Source organism: Watersipora subatra, chromosome 9 (genome assembly GCF_963576615.1).
Source record: "Watersipora subatra chromosome 9, tzWatSuba1.1, whole genome shotgun sequence".
Classification (NCBI taxonomy): Eukaryota; Metazoa; Bryozoa; class Gymnolaemata; order Cheilostomatida; family Watersiporidae; genus Watersipora; species Watersipora subatra.
The window spans coordinates 1419555-1438975 of NC_088716.1; the positions used below are offsets into that span (position 1 = coordinate 1419555).

The window sequence follows — 19421 nt, forward strand, 5'->3', positions numbered from 1 at the left end:
TTATTTCTCAATCTACTGTCTATCTTTATCTCAACTGTATATATCTATGTCCTCATCCTAAATGTACATTTACCGCTGATTAACATCTCCAGGTCGTTTTTTTACCATCTCTAGGTTTGACTTTTTATAGATCTTCATTTTAACAGTTCATCTAACTCTAGATACAATGATATAATGATCACTGGTTTCTATGGTTATCACTATCTCTCTGACATACCTAGAGATAGTTCTCTCTATGTATTTATAGCTTAGTGTCTAGTAGTAGTGCGGGGTAAAGTAAAGAAGGGCGCAGCAGACAGGTATAACGCATGACTCACTCTATATATGCAAGTTGTCAGTGTCTACTGTCATTTTAGCTGCGTATAGCTTGGGTCTGAAACTCACTTATGGGCAGTACTGCTTGCATCTCAAACCAATAACAAAAAGCTTGGTTGATTAACTGGCACACATGGCAAAGGTGTAAAGCTTGATTACTGTTGATTCCTAGTTGCTCCTAATATGCACTGACTTTTCCTGGAAAGCGATTACTTCACTAAATGTTAAGCCAGACCAGCATCCAATAAGACATTTAATATACTTAGACAAGCCTTGGACTAGTGCATATCTACTAGCTGTTGCATGTCATCTATCCAAATCAGTAGTTTGATTGTGTAGGAAAGTTGTATGCTGCTAGCCAAGTCTAAAGGTGTTTCAGAGGGCAGTATAGGCCTTATCTTATCCTCTCATTTAGCCCACGACCGGATGTGTTCTGTTAAGTATGATAATGAGGCCTTATAGTTGACCCATCGTACCTCATGTAAGCCTGAGTACTTTGCAATGTCAACGTGACCAATGACTGCGTAGGCAGTAGGCAAACAAGGGTGCCTCCTAAAACTACTCATAGATTCATTGACTTTCCAAGTAGCTAAAAAGTAGGTCACTTACCTGAGTGCATGTAAAAAGGACTGGTGATCAATTGAACTCGGTGAGGTCGGTTTAGCTGTCAAGCTCAAGTCATCAGTTGGCCAGTAGTTCTATGTTTATGTTCATGGTGGGTAGTGGCATGCCAGCACCAAGTTTTTTCTGATTTTCTAAAGTTTCAAAGCATTTGTGGCAGGTGTCTTATGATCATGTTAAGTTTTACCTCAACCTCCAGACGGAGGAGGGAGATGGCGTGAGCGCAAGCGCTTTCCACTACAATCCTCGCCAGTGTCAGGATGAGGTGGTAAGGAACTCCTTGGTTGATGGTGAATGGGGAGGAGAGAAAGATGGGCCCGACTTCCCATTTCCCTCTAAGGCTAGCTTTGAGATTCAAATAATCTGTACAGTGTGGAACTATGTGGTGAGCAATCACTAGCTACCACAGGCTTTAGTTGGGTTTGCATAGCTTTAGACCTCATCCCCAGACTTCCTGCTCTTGTAGATATATATGTAGATAAAGGATGATGCATTGACGGCCTATTAATCCTTTCCACAGTACTATTGCATGTTTTCATTCAGTAGCCAGGGAATCACTGTCTCTATAGTGTTGATTTGGAGTTGTGCACACGTTGAGTTGCCATGCAATAAGTGATGCAATGGAGATTAGGGATGTGGATGATTTGCCAAAGAGATAAGGATTTCTACGCCATAGCGGTGCATTCGGAACCTCTCAAATCAAAAGAAGAATGACTGAAATTTAAAAAAACAATTAAAATAGAATAGCTGGCACAGCAATTTTTGACGCATCATCCGCAAGTTCTGTTTTTATCTTTCGGAAACATGATGGATTTGATCAAAATTTATGCGTAATAAAACTATCTTGACTTGCAGATTTTTACTGTTGTTATTTTGTGAATGACTCAAAATTGTTGATTAATTGCGTCATTGAATCAGTGATGATCAGCTCATAGGGATATTGTGCGTAAACTTTGATCTACTGTCCCCTTTAGGTCTATGTTAATGGAGCCCACTTCTGCAATGACGACCATAGAGTGGACATCCCTTCCGTCTCTCACATCTACATAGATGGTGATGCTAAATTTACCGATGTCGAATTCACAGCATACTTTGTAAGTATCTATTAGTATTGAGAGTCTGTGAGCCTTGAAGGAACTAAGGCTACGATTTTCCTTAAGCTTTAACTACTGATGTAAGTAGTTCCTTGAACTATCATACTCATTCAGTACTGTGTGACTGACTTGATGAGAATAGAATGTCTGAACTACAGGGAGTTTTCTGTTCGCTTTTTAGGGAGCTCGTTACAACAGCATCATCCCACAGGAGCTGATTCCTGGCAGCTGGGTTAATGTGAATGTCGCTGTTCATGACAGCCCTCACAGGTGAGCTGCAGCAGTTTCAACATGACCATATAATCATGACACCCTATGCGGGTGTGGTTTTTTTGCTTTTTGACACAAATAGTTAATGACAATTCTTGCGTGTCAGTGTAGTTGGATAAATACGACTGACAGTTGTGACAACCTTCACAGGCGAGACGTAGTTGGATTAATGCGAACAGAGAAAATATCTATGGAATTCGCCACTCACGACTTGTCATGTATTTCAGTTAACAATGTAACCTTTAAAGCATAAAAAAGTGCATTTTATAAGCAAGATATGAAAATCATCTTTCAAGGCCTACTCAAAATACTACAGAAACCTACCAAGTATTTCCTAGTAGTTAAATGAACATCGAGGGTGTGACCGACTACGTCCAATAAATGAAAAGACAAAACTTTAGTTGTTACCGAAGGTCACTTTATAGCGAAAATGACACGGGATGACACCAACGAATTCTGAGAGAAAATTGGTGCAGTTTCATTCCCTTAACACTTTCAAGTCTGGCCGCTTTAGTACAATCCTCCCCCCAGTGGCTGGCTGCTTTTGAGGTTTTCTATTTATATAATATGTCTACCATAATGCTAGTAAAGCTAGGTATGAGCACACCATTGTGGAGCTGAAAACATGAGCTTTCATATCATACTAAATATGAGTTTATTCTGATAAATCTAATCTATGTAACTTCAAGACAAATAACACCTTTTTCAAAGCAAAAATGATATTTTTCGTAAACAGAGTACAAGGTATTGCTCATTGCAGTAAATACTTTGATTATATTGTATCTACTTTTATTTTTGTCTGACATGACATATTATTTCACATTAAGCCTATGATAAGACCAAAAACAGTCAACACATAGTAGTCTGTTTCAAAATTGCTCTCGCTTATTCCCAGTTCGTGGTGATCATCATCATTCATATCCATAGGCATATCACTATCTGAATTGGATCAACCAACAATTCACCTATCCACTTCATCAGTAATCTAATACAATTATAATGGTTTTGTAGCTATTATTTATAAATGTATGAATAGCCCACAGCTTGCTTCCAAAATCGGTCGGTTGGGGCAGAGGTGGATTGGAAAAGGAGGATTATCCCCCCACACCTCACCCCTTCAATCCCCCCACACCCCCACCCTTCCTATCCCTCCATACCCCTGACTTCCTATCCCCAACAGAGAGGAAGGGCGGGAAATATTTGCATGTAGATCGTAAAATATCCTACTTTGCAGCAGTATACCCTATAGAAGCAGTTTTAGAACAAGTCTAGTAATCTACTACTATTAGCCAGTAGTCACTTACATATCTAATAATAGTTTGGCCAAAGCAACTAATCATATGAGATGTGAGTGTGACCAAAGATTGGACTAACAAGATGAGTTACAACCATCAGGAGTCTATCAATGAGTGTCTCTAAATCATCCATTAGTCAAGCCATTTTTTGACACACTAAATAAAGTGAAACCGCACTGACATCTTTTACTCACTAAAGCTGTGATTTTCTTCTACTGTGACTAATTCTGAGAGTATTTTCAATTTTACTCACCTTCTTCATCATCACAGTCGTCTACATCTATTTCACTATCACGGTCATTTACCAACTCATCAACATTTGCAGCTATTTCTTTGATGTAGAAAAAATCCTAGCAGTTTTCTCAAACTTTTAAAAAAACTTGAGAAAGTTACAATTCTGACATAGCCTGAGGTTTTTGCTAATATTTCCAGTTTTATTTAAGCTAATGGCAAAATTTTTTTTTGTACACAAAGCTAAAACGCACGGCTATCAGAATATCGGCAACATTAGCCGATCCAAGGTCAAGAACTAGTACCATGAACTAGCATAACCGCGGTCGAATTATGTCGATGTCAGCCACTTGGAGAGGGCAACTCCAATCGAAATAATTCGATGTCAGTCTTGAAAGTGTTAATAGTCTGCAGTCCACATAATCACTGTGTTTCCTTGCTTCAAATGTGTTTGGAGTTGCCCGCTGCCGCCGAACTCACACTCGACTGTTTCAATGTTTTGGAGTCTCACTAAATATCTTTCCGAGATCCGTGATGTATACCTCAAAGTGAAACTTGTAAAAGTAGACTCACTTTCAGGTCTTCATGTCACTTTCAAATTTTTGCGTAATTAACTAGTTGTGCTAAAAAATATAATTATTTCATCATCCTTGTACGAACAACCCATCCTTGACATGTAAATGTTATGTAAAGGTAAAAACTCAAGCAAAAACAGTAGTTAGAAGAGAATCAGTAGAATGTTTTCATAGCAGTGATCCATACGCTTGAGCTAAAAGATTTTCGTCTATAATAAGGAGAGCTTAGCCAAGTGTTATCGATTTGGACTCATCATCAGTGAGCATTTTTATGAGCAAGGTAAAATGAAATTAAACGCATTTGGATTTTACTGCTTCTATGAATCGAAGTGGAAGCAACTCCAAACCAATTTGAAGCATGGAAACAGAGTATATGTGACTAGCCCATTATTTTAACATACTCCTTGACTGTTTGTTGCAACTAGGTGATATCCATACCCAATGCAAATGAAGAGTAGCCAATGTGGGTAATATCCCTCTCACATATAGTAGTCACTCGTACGTCCTCTATAAGCCTGTGTCTGTCTTCTATTGACCTATTTAACATGTTAAACTTGTAACATGTGACCAGCTTACAGGCTGACATTCTATCAATGAGTGGACCATAAGGAGCAAGTGTTTGGTCTTCTAGTATGAGTGTTTGTTTACATTGTCTGTTAATATTTAAGGTTTGATGTCAACTTGGTGTGTGACGCTTCTCATGAGGAAAGACAACTCCATCTCAACCCACGTTTCTATGAAGGAGAAACGGTTAGGAATTTGCATCTAGCCGTGACAGAATACATGTACAAGATATTATAGTCATGCGTTTAAAATTCTCACACTTTCTCTGTTTTGAGCTTTCTACCTGGTAGCATTCAGTGACGTCTGTAATGCATGCAGATGACTTGTATTGTACAGTACCGAGCTTCTTGACAGCCGTTGCTGGTGTTTGGTAATGATGACTCAAATGTCAGGTTATTGACAGTTGTTGCAGGTATACATGACTAGTGAGTCACGTGTTTGGTATATTGACAACTGTTGCAGGTGTACGTGAATGGTGAGCCATATGTGACATACAATCATCGATGTGATGCTCAGGATGCTCATCATCTAACAGTCAATGGAGATGTGTCTGTATTGGAAGTTAGATTCCTTGGCTCTTTAGTGAGTGCTGACTATATCGTCTCTATCCATAAAACCATCAGTAACCCTTTTTTTCTTTGTTTGGATCTGGAAGCTTGACTCATATTCACTGAAGTATGGATGCGGTGTAATAACCTGCTGTAGGTAGACAGCTCCTATCGCAAAGTGCCAGGTCTGAAGTCGGGAGACATTGTTACAGTCATAAGCTCCAGCAATGATGACCAAGGAAGATAAACATACAGGTTAAACAGTGGAAGGTTTCCGACATTGTAATGAAGAAAGTTTGGACACGCGCAAAATTTTAACAAAACTTGTGGACGTATCGTGAGTAATGAAACAGCATGATATCGAAAGTTTCTGTTTTTGAGGCACAACTAAAAGACCAGAAATGTTTGTTGCGTATTTCTGGAGTGTATATAATCCATGATCTAAGTACTGCACAAGAGAAAAAAAGTGATTTGTTTTATTTTTCAGAACTGATGTGTTTATTGTTCCTGTAGTTCATTCATCATGACTCTTCATTATTCTCTCTATCCCAGGTAAAGTTTTCAATTGAGGAATATCCTGGAAATTGTGTTTACTATTGCATTTTGGCCAATGCTAATTTGGTATATAGCAAAATGACGGTTTTTAGACGAAAATGGGCATCAACAAGATTCTAAATAATGTAGTGTTGAAGTTGCCTCATTTTGTGTCATTAACTTGCTGAGACGATAACTCTACATGAATCAGATAATGAATCAAACTTGAGCACTGTTTTGGTGTATGTATATGATATTCAATAATAATTGTAATAATCATAAGTGAACCAGTAGAAGGTGCTATGAGTGTGGCTGTTCATGTTTGGTAGACTAAAAGTACATTTTATTTAAGATGCTATTAGATACTTGCCTATGTCACAATTCTGTCATAGACATGAATCGGCCAAGACTTTGCCTAAAGTATGTTCTTGGCACAAAATGCCACAAAATGCACTTTCTGCAAAGGCATTTAAAGGATCTTGTGTACATATGTGAAATTTACATGAACATATTTTGGGTCACCTATAGGCGCCAACAAGTGTCTAGCAATATGAACATCTAGCATTAGCCAGGTCTGTACATGTACTTACCGGTGCTTACAAGAATCTAAGCCTTGTAGAGGGTGACAGATAACTAAACCTTTGTTTGAGACCAGCTGTTTGGTTAAAGCTTCATTCGTAACTTTTGCAGAATTTCCATCAACCTTCAAGGTAAAACTCCGGACGGTTCGTCATCAAGTTCTGATGAGGATGAGAAACACACAGACATTCCTCTGCACTTTTATCCATGATGGGACCAAGGTAAGTGCTGTCTTACATAGAGATGTTTTATTACTTTGTATATGGGTGACCTGATACACAGAGTTCTCTCACCATTAGGAGGTGTGGCATGATATACAGGGTGCTATCACCATTAAGAGGCGTGGCCTGGTATACAAGGTCCAATCACCATTAGGAGGTGTGGTCCGGTATACAGGGTACTATCACCATTAGGAGGTGAGGCCTGATATACAGGGTTCTATCACCTTTTAGAGGTGAGGCCTGATATACAGGGTTGTATAACCATTAGGTGGTGTGGCCTGATATACAGGGTTGTATCACCATTAGGAGGTGTGGCCCAGTATGCAGGGTCCTATCACCATTAGGAGGTTTGGCCTGATATACAGGATTGTATCACCATTAGGAGGTGGGCCTGGTATACAGGGTCCTATCACCATTACGAGGTGAGGCCTGATAAGCAGGATTGTATCACCGTTAGGAGGGATGGCGCGGAATACAGGGTCCTATCACCATTAGGAGGTTTGGCCTGATATACAGGGTTGTATCACCATTAGGAGGTAAGGCCTGATATACAGGGTCCTATCACCATTAGGAGGTGAAGCCCGGAATACAGGGTCGTATCACCATTAGGAGGTGTGGCCTGATATACAGGGTCTAATCACCATTAGGAGGTGAAGCCTGATATACAGGGTCTTATCACCATTAGGAGGTGAGGCCTGATATACAGGGTCCTATCACCATTAGGTGGTGTGGCATGATATACAGTGTTGTATTACCATTAGGAGGTTTGGCCTGATATACAGGGTTTTATCACCATTAGGAGGTTTGGCCCGGTATACACGGTCCTATCACCATTAGGAGGCAGGCCTGATATACAGGGTTGTATCACCATTAAGAAGTCAGGCCTGATATACAGGGTCCTATCACCATTAGGAGGTGAAGCCCGGAATACAGGGTCATATCACCATTAGGAGGTGTGGCCTGATATACAGGGTCTAATCACCATTAGGAGGTGAAGCCTGATATACAGGGTCTTATCATCATTAGGAGGTGAGGCCTGATATACAGGATCCTATAACCATTAGGTGGTATGGCCCGATATACAGGGTTGTATCACCATTAGGAGGTGAGGCCTGATATACAGCGTCCTATCACCATTGGGTAGTGTGGCCTGATATACTGGGTTGTATCACCATTAGGAGGTGAGGCCGGATATACAGGGTTGAATCACCATTAGGAGGCGTGGCCCGGTATACAGGGTCATATCACCATTAGGAGGTGTCGCCTGATATACAGGGTCCAATCACCATTAAGAGGTGAGGCCTGATATACAGGGTTCTATCACCATTAGAAGGTGAGGTTTGATATACAGGGTCCTATCACCATTAGGAGGCGTGGTCTGATATACAGGGCTTTATGACCATAATGAGATGGGACCTGATATACAGGTTTCTATCACTATTAGGAGGTGAGGCTTGATGTATAGGGTTGTATCACCATTAGGAGGTGTGGTCCGGTATACAGGGTCCTATCACCATTAGGAGGTGAAGCCCGGTATACAGGGTCCTATCACCGTTAAGAGGTGTGGCCTGATATGCAGGGTCCAATGACCATTAGGAGGTGAGATCTGATATACAGGGTCCTATCAACATTAGGAGGTGAGGCCTGATATACAGGGTTGTATCACCATTAGGAGGTGTCTCCCGGTTTACAGGGTCCTATCACCATTAGGAGGTGAAGCCCGGTATACAGGGTCCTATCACCATTAGGAAGTGTGGCCTACTATTCAGGGTCCAATTACCATTAGGAGGTGAGGCCTGATTTACAGGGTCCTTTAACCATTAGGTGGGGTTGCCCGATATACAGGGTTGTATCACCATTAGGAAGTTTCCTGTTTCAGTTCATCTCGTCAGTTTCAGTTTGCTGTTTCAGTTTATCTGATCAGTTTCAATTTCTGTTTCAGTTAATCTTGTCAGTTTCAGTTTGCTGTTTCAGTTTATCTTGTCAGTTTCAATTTCCCGTTTCAGTTTATCTTGTCAGTTTCAGTTTGTCGTTTCAGTTTTTCTTGTCAGTTTCAGTTTGCTGTTTCAGTTTTTCTTGTCAGTTTCAGTTTGCTGTTTCAGTTTATCTTGTCAGTTTCAATTTGCTGTTTTAGTTTATCTTGTTAGTTTCAGTTTGCTCATCCAGTTTATCTTGTCAGTTTCAGTTTGTCGTTTCAGTTTTTCCTGTCAGTTTCAGTTTGCTGTTTCAGTTTATCTTGTCAGTTTCAGTTTGCTGTTTCAGTTTATCTTGTCAGTTTCAATTTGCTGTTTTAGTTGATCTTGTTAGTTTCAGTTTGCTGTTTGAGTGTTCTGTGCCTAGATCAGTTTGAAGAATCATGTTCGATGTATCTTGCACATTAGCTCAAGTTTGGTTTGGCGAGTAAAAAATTTTAATGCTTGTTTTTACCAAATCAATTTTTATGCTTAATCTATGGCTGCGCTTATGTTTTTAACTTCCTAACTTTTATTCTTAATCACTTCTTTTAGTGTAGAACAGGGTGGCCTTTTAGTTGGTCTCAGGCTCTTTTCCGAACAGTCTTTTGTCACAGGGTCTTTTGCAAGCTATTCTTACCAATCTTTTCTTCAACGATTCGTTTTATGCCTAGTACAGTGTCTGCTCTAATCAGCAGTGACACATCTAGCTATCTATTCCTTGAACGTCTGATGGTCTGACAAGTTTCTGAAAGAGGTAAACATTAAACAGACATCTTCTGCCTGGTCTCGGTGTTGGGGTAGAGTAGGTTGAGGTTTGGTGCATTGTGGATGAACAATTTGTCTATTCATTTTCTGCAGCATCAGCTTGAACTCGAGGGTGCGGTTAGCGGGACAGATACAGTGAAATCCTTAATACATTCCTTTAGATGCTAATTTTTTGACATACAACAGAAGGATTTAAGCAAACATTGTTCTCCACAAATGAAGCAGTTTATAACATGCAACGCGCAACATTTTTTGATCTATAACATCTTCGTAAAGTAAAAGTGAGAAAGAAAGTTAAAGCTATCAAATAACAGAAATACAAAATACAGTCAAACATGGCTAACTCGTCTACGGAGAGCTCGAACACATGGTTAATTCGAACGGTTTCTTTGGTCCGTTCCCACGTAATGATAAATTGCTATAGATAACTCGAACTCAACACTGTTAATTCGAACTGTTTTTTTGCCCAACGGCTACCGAAACGGTTGTTATCGCTTTAGAAAATCACTTTATTCAAAGCCATAGAGGTAAACTTCATCTTTTCGTAATTCATAAGCGTCGTTATTACCACCATCGGCAAAATATTATTGCCAATGACTTTTCTAAAGGTTTGGTGAAATTTGATTTATATTGTTATACGATGAATAACACGAGCTAGCAGGGTCACGTGCGCAAGGATTTTCGCCACGCACATGCAAAACAAAGATCGCATGTTGTTTTTGTTTTGTATGTGCGTGGCAAAAATCCTTGAGTGCGTGACCCGGCTAGCCCGTGATGAATAGTTTTCCGACGTTGATTCCGTGTTGAATCAACGTCGGAATGTTGAATGTTTAAAACGTCTCAAAAATTGTTGTAATTAAACGTATATGTTGTCTTAGCTACAAAAAAATATTCATCCTAAACAAAGAATACCTGTGTGCATTCAATAAGTATCTATTAAAAAGCGTGAGTGATCTAGAATGTACTGTAAAACCTCGTAAAACTTCTAATTGAACTGCCTCGGAGTGTTGCTCTTAACGAATCCCAGGTAAAGTGAGGTAATCTTTGCATAAACTTCAAGAAAAAAACGGCAAAATTGATCATGGGTAAAACCACAAAAGAACAAAAATGTCTTTTCTTTTGAGCATTTCAACAACGATCAAGTTTTGCCAATGTCAATCTAAAAAGCGTCTTGGCAATAACATCACCTCAAACAACGAACCAATCTCAAGTGATAGAAAAATTTCTATACTTTTTCATAAAAACGTTTTAAACTTTACATTAGAAACATTTAATTTGAAACAAGCCATGTGTGCTTTTGATTTATATTATAGTTTGCATATGTACATGTATCTACTAGTAAATAAGTAAATATATGGACTTGCGACAGTGCTCTGATAACTTGAACGCTCTGATAATTCGAACACTTTTGCTCGGTCCCGTGCAGTTCGAGTTATCCATGTTTCACTGTATAATTAAATTTGGGTTTATTGTAAGTTAGAATAAGTTATGCTTCATCTTCCTACTACTGAGTCTAAGATGCATATACTTCAGATACAGGTAGAGTTATTTGTTCCTTAACCATTTTTAAAAACTGCAAATGCTTTTATAGGGTCTCACCTCCAGTAACACCTTCGCCACACTTTCATAATAGACAGACTAGATTTGAATGCAGCATCACTAGTTAACCTTGACCTTAGTTTGCTGGTATATGATAATTGTTTAGTAGTAATATTTAGCCTCTGATATTAAAATGGAACGACCTATGGCTACTCCAACATCTTAGGCATATATTTATTTTTTCATTTCTATTTCCTGCCTGCCCTGAAACTATTCATAATAGTTGTGAGCAGCTTCACATGAAGTAGTTTTGCTCATGCCAAAGCTTCAGAGTTGTCTTCACTTTATTACAACTACCTAGCATTTTCTCATGACGTTCTGTACTGAGCCCTGCTCTTTACATCCAACAATGCTAGATGCTATTATTATGCTAGCAACATTGATGTTTGTAAATCGGTGAATAAATTGCCCTGCTTTGCTGATTACAATGTCTTCAATGTTAGAAGATGGCAATTGGCTTGATTCGTGTGAATTCTTTGAAACAGAATCTATAGAGGAGGAGGAAGGTATGGTTGTTCTGTACATTATGTCTAGTTACTTTTTTACAGGTTCACTACAAATTATTGACATATATATTGTATATCCATCTCTAGCTCAGCTGTATATCCATCTCTAGCTCAGCTGTATATCCATCTCTAGCTCAGCTGTATATCCATGTCTAGCTCAGTTGTATATCCATGTCTAGCTCAGCTGTATATCCATGTCTAGCTCAGCTGTATATCCATCTCTAGCTCAGCTGTATCTCCATCTCTATCTCAGCTGTATATCCATCTCTATCTCAGCTGTATCTCCATATTTAGCTCAGCTGTATCTCCATATTTAGCTCAGCTGTATATCCATCTCTAGCTCAGCTGTAAATCCATCTCTAGCTCAGCTGTATATCCATCTCTAGCTCGGCTGTATATCCATCTCTATCTCAGCTGTATAACCATCTCTAGCTCAGCTGTATCTCCATATTTAGCTCAGCTGTATATCCATCTCTAGCTCAGCTGTATCCATCTCTAGCTCAGCTGTGTATCCATCTCTAGCTCAGCTGTATATCCATCTCTAGCTCGGCTGTATATCCATCTCTATCTCAGCTGTATAACCATCTCTAGCTCAGCTGTATCTCCATATTTAGCTCAGCTGTATATCCATCTCTAGCTCAGCTGTATCCATCTCTAGCTCAGCTGTGTATCCATCTCTAGCTCAGCTGTATATCCATCTCTAGCTCAGCTGTATATCCATCTCTAGCTCAGCTTTATAACCATCTCTAGCTCAGCTGTATAACCAGCTATAGCTCGAGATGTTTTAATAAAATGGATGCACAATGCATGGTCTGATTATTTTAGCCTTTAGATTGCACAACCACAATCGCTTTCCACTACAATCCTCGCCAGTGTCAGGATGAGGTGGTAAGGAACTCCTTGGTTGATGGTGAATGGGGAGAAGAATAGAAAGATGGGCCCGACTTCCCATTTCCCTCTAAGGCTAGCTTTGAGATTCGAATAATCTGTACAGCGTGGAACTATGTGGTGAGCAAACACTAGCTACACATGCTTTAGTTGGGTTCGCATAGCTTCAAACCTCATCCCAAGACTTCCTGCTTTTGTAGATAAAGCATAATGCATTGAAGGCCTATTAATCATTTCCACCATACTATTGCATGTTGTCATTTAGTAGCCAGTGAATCACTGTCTCTATGGTGTTGATTTGGAGTTGTGCGCACGTTGAGTTGCCATGCAATAAGTGATTCAATGGAGATTAGGGATGTGGATGATTTACCAAAAATGTAAGGATTTCTACCCCATAGCGATGCTTTAGGCACTGCTCAAATCAAAAGAAGAATGACTGAAATTTGGAAAACAATTAAAATAGAATAGCTCGAACAGCATTTTTTGACGCATCCGCAAGTTCTGTTTTCATCTTTCGAAGCATGATGGATTCGATTCAAATTTCTGCGTAATAAAACTCTCTTGACGTGCGGATTTTTACTGCTGTTATCTGGTCGATGACTCAAAATTGTTGATTAACTGCGTCGTTGAATCAGTGATGATCAGCTCATAGGGACATTGTTGATTAACTGCGTCATTGAATCAGTGATGATCAGCTCATAGGGACATTGTTGATTAACTGTGTCATTGAATCAGTGATGATCAGCTCATGGGGATATTGTACGTAAACTTTAATCTACTGTCCCATTTAGGTCTATGTTAATGGAGCCCCTTCTGCAATTACGACCATAGAGTGGACATTCGTTCCGTCTCTCACATCTACATAGATGGTGATGCAGAATTTACTGATGTCGAATTCACAGCATACTTTGTAAGTATCTACTAGTATTGACAGTCTGTGAGCATTGAAGGAACTAAGGCTACAATTTTCCTTCAGCCATAACTACTGATGTAAGTAGTTCCTTGAACTATCATACTTATTCAGTACTGTGTGACTGACTTGATGAGAATAGAATGTCTGAACTACAGGGAGTTTTCTCAACGCTTTCTAGGGAGCTCGTTACAGTAGCATCATCCCACAGGAGCTGATTCCAGGCAGCTGGGTTAATGTGACTGTCTCTGTTCATGACAACCCTCACAGGTGAGCTGCAGCAGTTTCAACATGACCATAAAATCATGACACCCTATGCGTGTGTAGTTTTTTTGATTTTTGACACAGATAGTTAATGACAATTCTTGCGTGTCGGTGTAATTGGATAAATACGACTGACAGTTGTGACAGCCTTCACAGGTGAGCCGTAGTTGGAATAATGCGAACAAAGAAAATCTCTATGGAATTCGCCACTCACGACTTGTCATGTATTTCTGTTAACAGAGTAATCTTTAAAGCATAAAAAGTGCATTAAAAGTACGGTGCCATTTTATAGGCAAGATATGAAAATCATTTCTTTCAAGGCCTACTCGAAATACTACAGAAACCTACCAAGTATTTCCAAGTAGTTAAACTAATATCTAGTATTCTTGCTTTTAAATATAAATAAATGTTATTGTTCATATTTTCACAGTAACGGCAGAAATGAGATTATTTTTATTGTAAACGTGGTTTTAACATCTCAAAAAATACGGAGAAGAAAAGAACCGAAAGAGAATAAAACCAACGAATTCTGAGAGAAAGTTGGAGCAGTTTTATTCCCATAATAGTCTGCAGTCCACATAATCACTGTGCTTCCTTGCTCCAAATAATTTTGGAGTTGCCGGCCAACTTGCGCCCGACTGTTTCAATGATTCGGAGTTGCACTATATATTCCTCAAAGCGAAACTTGTTGATTTAGACTCACTTATAGGTCGCTGTCATTTTCCAATTCTTGCGTAGTTAACTAGTTGTGCTAGAAAATAATTATTTCATCATCCTCGTACGGACAACCCATCCTTGACATGTAAATGTTATGTAAAGGTAAAAACTCAAGCAAAAACAGTAGTTAGAAGAGAAGCAGTAGAATGTTTTCATAGCAGTGATTCATATGCTTGAGCTAAAAGATTTTCGCTTATAATAAGGAGAGCTTAACCAAGTGTTATCCATTTGGATTCATCAGCAGTGAACGTTATTATGAGCAAGAAACGAAATTAAATGCATTTGGATTTCACCGCTTCTATGAATCAGACTGGAAGCAGCTCCAAACCAATTCGAAGCACAGAAACAGTATATGTGTGACTAACCAATTACTTACCACACTTCTTAACTGTTGCCACTGGGTGATTTCAATATCCAATGCAGAGTAGCCAAGGTGGGTCATATCCCCCTTGCATCTAGTAGCCAGTTGTACCTCATCTATAAACATGTCTCTGTCTTCTATTGACCTATTTCACATATCCAACTTTGGACATGAGCCCCGCTCACAGACCGACACATTCTATCAATGATTGGACCATAAGAAGCAAGTGTTTGGTCTTCCAGTCTGAATGTTTGTTTAGATTGTTTGTTAATATTTAAGGTTTGATGTCAACTTGGCGTGTGACGCTTCTGATGAGGAAAGACAACTCCATTTCAACCCACGTTTCTATGAAGGAGAAACGGTTAGGAATTCAAGACTAGGTGGTGAGTACGGATATGAGGAGAGAGAAGGTGGCTTCCCATTTGAGGCTGGAAAAGTCTACAAGATCGGCATTCAGGTGCAAGATGACTATTACTCGGTAAGCTGGGCTTTATCGACATTTGTAGCGGCTACTGTGTTGCAGCAGATGGGGATATGCTTGTCATGCGTAACATTTGTAGTTAATCTAGAATTGTGTAAACATATGTAAAGCTACATAAGCCTGCATCTAGCCATGATAGAATACATGTACAAGATATTAGTCATGCGTTTAAAATTCTCACACTTTCTCTGTTTTGAGCTTTTCATCTGGTAGCATCCAGTGATGTCTGACATGCATGTTGATGACAATTATTGTAGAGATTTAGCTTCTTGACAGCCGTCGCTGGTGTTTGCTAATGATGACTCAAATGTCAGTCTATTGACAGTTGTTACCGGTATACATGACTAGCTAGTCATGTGCTTGATATATTGACAACTGTTGCAGGTGTACGTGAATGGTGAGCCATATGTGACATACAATCATCGATGTGATGCTCAGGATGCTCATCATCTAACAGTTAATGGAGATGTGTCTGTACTGGAGGTTAGATTCCTTGGCTCTTTGGTAAGTGCTGATCATATCGTTTCTATCCGTAAACCATCAGTAGACTTTTCTCTGACTTTTCTTTTTTCTCAGTGTGATAACCTGCTGTAGGAAGACAACTCCTATCGCAAAGTGCCAGGTCTGAAGTCGGGAGACATTGTTACAGTCATAGGGTCCGTCAAGGATGATCCAGAAAGGTAAACATAAAGGTTAAACAGCGGTTAACAGGTTAACAGTTTATGAGACGATAACTTTAAATGAATCAAATTGGAGAACTGTTTTAGCGTATGTATGTGATATTCAATAGTAATTGTAATAATCCGAAGTGAACCAGTAAAAGGTGTTATGGGTGTGGCTTTTCATGTTTTGAAGACTAAAAGTACATTTGTTTAAGATGCTATTAGATACTTGCCTATGTCACAATTCTGTCGTAGACATGAATCTGCCAAGACTTTGCCTGAAGGATCTTCTTGGCCCAAAATGCCAAAACTTTTTCAAAGAAATTTAAGACATTTTGTGTAAATGTTCAAATTTCACCTTAACATATTTTGGACCGCCTATAAGCGCCAAAAAGAGTCTAGCCATATGGACATCTAGCATTAGCCAGGACTTTACATGTGCTCACAGGTGCCTACAAGCATCTACACCTTGTAGGAGGTAACAGATGACTAAACAGGTGCTTTGAGACTAGATATTTGGTTAAAGCTCTGTTTGTCCTTTTTCAGAATTTGCATCAACCTTCAAGGTAAGACTCCGGACGAGTCGTCATCAAGTTCTGATGAGGAAGAGAAACACACAGACATTCCTCTGCACTTTAATCCAAGATGGGACCAAGGTAAAAGTGTCGTCTTGCATACATGTACATGTAGATGGTCCTATCACCTTCAGGAGGTGTGGCCTGATATACATGGTTCAATCGCTATTAGGAGGTGTTGCCTGATATGCCTGATTCTATCACCATTAAACGTTGTGACCTGATATACAGGGTTCTTATCACCATTAGGAGGTGCGGCCTGATATACAAGGTGCAATCGCCATTAGAAGGTGTGACTTATAGATGTGGCTGCGTCAAATTTGAGTTCACATTTAAAGGAAAGCATTTTTTGTCTATTAGTTGATATGTTGTTTGTTGTGTTAGGCAATGTCATTGTCAAGATATTTGAAGATTAAAATCGAAAAAGGTTGATCACACTAAGAACGCTCAGGCCAAAAAACATGCCCGGACTTGCCCAAAATGATGTAACCAGTGATACAATCTGTCTCTATCTCTCATATTCACATTGGCTATTGCGATAAAAGTCTAGTCCTACTATTGGCTCCTACTAGCGGCTCTATTGTCTTAAATTTTATTTTGCATTTGCTCATGTTGGCTAGAATAAAATTTTAAATCTAGCTACAGATACATTATTAGGAATGTCTCAAACGCCTCAAATAAGGGAAATTAGAAACTTGTCATATTAGCGTTCTTTAAATGCGGTGTAAACATCTGAGTACCGACTTCGATTCTGCCGATCTACGGTAATTAGGTCGTTGAGTTAACTTATTTCATCATGGCCTTTGTATCAGCTAAGTTCTCAGTTACTACTCACACTGGAGACTAGCTACTAAACAAAATAAGCATGCCGCCATCTTTGAGAAAATTACGTTTGAATATATGGTGAAACCAACTGCAATTTTCGCTGCAGCATAAAGTTTTTATTAAACCATCCATCCAAGTTGTGGCCATTCACCTAGTTTCATCTCATATAATAGGACAAATTAATCTACTGCTGCAAACTCAAACAAAACATTATGTTTCGTGCAGCCCACATTCGTGTCTCTCTTTCCCATGTATGGCAGTTTCCAGACCGACACAACTGCTCCCTGGCGAACCACATGAACATCCTGTAACAATAAAACAAATGTCATTTATATCTACGTCGTTCTATTGCATATCTACTGAAAGCTTTCAATTTGAGAGTTAGATTAATTGCGAGTGTAATTTACAAAATGAATAAATGTTTAACAAAAAAATGAAGACGCAAAGCCAACAATTTGAAGCTTTGTTTCTGAGAGTTGAAAATGAGCATTGATCAATCGATGTTCCTCCCTTTCTACAAGTGAGAAACGAACATAAATTCTAATCATAAATCTAATTTACTAGTTAAAAATGCCAAAGAAAATTTTAAGCAAATGTTATAGCTAGATGAAACGATAAAAATGAGTGAAACAATGATTCGTGATAGCAAAAAGTAATAGCCTGATATACAGGGTTCAATCGCTATTTGGAGGTGTGGCCCTGATATATCCTCTGCACTTTAATCCAAGATGGGACCAAGGTAAAAGTGTCGTCTTGCATACATTTAGATGGTCCTATCACCTTCAGGAGGTGTGGCCTGATATACAGGGTTCTATCACCATCAGGAGGTGTGGCCTGATATACAGGGTTCAATTACCATTAGGTGTGGCCTGACATACAGGGTTCTATCACCTTCTTTAGGAGGCGCAGCTTGCTGCATGTTCGTGTCCTAATAATGCAAAGCTCTCTGCAGGTGAAATTGTACTCAACACTCTGAAGAATGGAGATTGGGGAGATGAGGAGATTTATCCTCTCCCAGAGGCCTTTTACCCTGGCAGACAGTTCTATGTTCAGTTCAATGTGGGGGATGATGGTTATGAGGTGAGAGTAGAATCAAGTTTTAATATGTGAATTGGTGGGTTGATAGTGTCTTAAATGTATGTAAAAAGGCATAATTGGTTATATCCGCTGTTATAGCCTTGGAAACACAAATATCTACGTTAAATCATGTTACAGATATACGTCAATGGGGAGTACCTGGCCAACTATGAACACAGAATAAAATCTAAGAAAGTTCGATTCATCAACCTAGCAGGCACAGCATTCTTCAGCTCAGTCAAACATGTTCAAGGGGCCTACTATGTCAGCGATAACAGCTTCCTCTTTAGATAACTTATGGATTTGTCTGCTCCTGCAACAGACCTTTCGCTTTCCATTTTACCTGCTGTGTAACAATTATGTAGAATGAATATTGATAATACAGCTTGACTAGTTCTATTCTAAGGTATATGTATGGCTGTTATGTGATCCTTTTTGATGTAAGATAATGAAACACCACTCAGAGGTTTACTTGCGACCAAATTCACATTACAGTTATTTGGTATCAAAAGGTTCACAATGTCGTACTCTGCTGTTTTGTAGATGCAAAATGTGTCGAAATGCGATCACAAACTCTTAAAAGCTTGAAAATGAACAGTTAATTGCAGCCATTACGAAAACGCCGTAGTTTGAAATCTTTTTATTTGTCTGTCATACTCCTACATTTTGGTTATTGTTTTGACATGTGATGTTATCACGTGAAATTAAAGGCCAATAAAAGGCTCAATATAAAACTCTCGTAGCACTAGTTTATGACAAGTACTTGAGGTTCTACCAAAAAGCCCGTATCAAATATAAATGCTCGCTACTTTACAGTATCTTTTCAGTCTGGTCTAATCATCTAGTCGTAATCTGATCATGTGACCTATACTTTCTGTCAAATAGCGCGCGAACAGTTTCTGCAGCAATTTTTAGCATTGCAGGGGACCAACAGGCCTCTCATGTTCATCAGAGAATGATATGCACTCCTTCGAGCTAAGGTAGAAAAA

General features: G+C 39.2%; 1 protein-coding gene, 1 long non-coding RNA gene and 1 pseudogene across 2 annotated transcripts in view; 2 read left to right on the top strand and 1 right to left on the bottom strand.

Annotated features, from left to right (window-relative positions):
- LOC137404150 (nuclear mitotic apparatus protein 1-like) overlaps window positions 1-19421 on the bottom strand; it is a 321406-nt gene that overhangs the window by 289500 nt on the left and 12485 nt on the right. The gene's annotated exons all lie outside the window — the stretch shown is intronic.
- Window positions 5692-6814, top strand: LOC137403537 (uncharacterized). The gene is made up of 3 exons (XR_010979584.1): window positions 5692-5850; window positions 6001-6065; window positions 6738-6814. It is a non-coding gene; the product is annotated as an uncharacterized lncRNA (long non-coding RNA).
- LOC137404022 (32 kDa beta-galactoside-binding lectin-like) lies at window positions 11594-18841 on the top strand (annotated as a pseudogene).